We start from the raw sequence: 633 nt of genomic DNA, 5'->3' as shown, positions 1-633 counted from the left end.
CCGGCCCGCTGGGGATTGGGAGGGTTGGTTGGACCCGGCTCGGTTCGGCCTTGTGGGCAGAGCATCCCGTGCTGGCCCCAGCACAACGGGCTCCGGCCCGTGCTGCTCCAGCTCCATCCTATCCCGTCCGATCCGACCCTATCCCATCCTCACCTGTCTCCATCCCGTCCTATCCTGGCCCCATCCCATCCTGTCCTGTTCCCATGCCATCCCAGCCTACTAAACCTATCTTACCCTGACCTGTCTCCATCCCACTTCATCCCACCCTACCCTACCCTACCCTACCCTACCCTATCCTAACCTACCCTACCCTACCCTACCCTACCCTACCCTATCCTAACCTACCCTACCCTACCCTACCCTACCCTACCCTATCCTAACCTACCCTACCCTACCCTACCCTACCCTACCCTATCCTAACCTACCCTACCCTACCCTATCCTATCCTATCGTATCCCTATCCCATCCCATCCTGAAATGTCTTGTCCCTTCCCATCCTATCCCACCCTGTCCTCACCCCATTGCATCTGGCCCTGACCCCATCCTGTCCCATCCTGTCCTGTCCCCATCCCATCCATCCTGTCCAACCTCATCTGATCCCATCCTACCCCATCCTGTCCTGTTTCCATCCTA

Source organism: Chaetura pelagica, unplaced genomic scaffold, assembly GCF_000747805.2.
Source record: "Chaetura pelagica isolate M959 unplaced genomic scaffold, ChaPel_1.0 scaffold124, whole genome shotgun sequence".
Lineage (NCBI taxonomy): Eukaryota > Metazoa > Chordata > Aves > Apodiformes > Apodidae > Chaetura > Chaetura pelagica.
The sequence above is the reverse complement of the archived record's forward strand: the minus strand, read 5'-3'. Positions refer to the sequence as shown.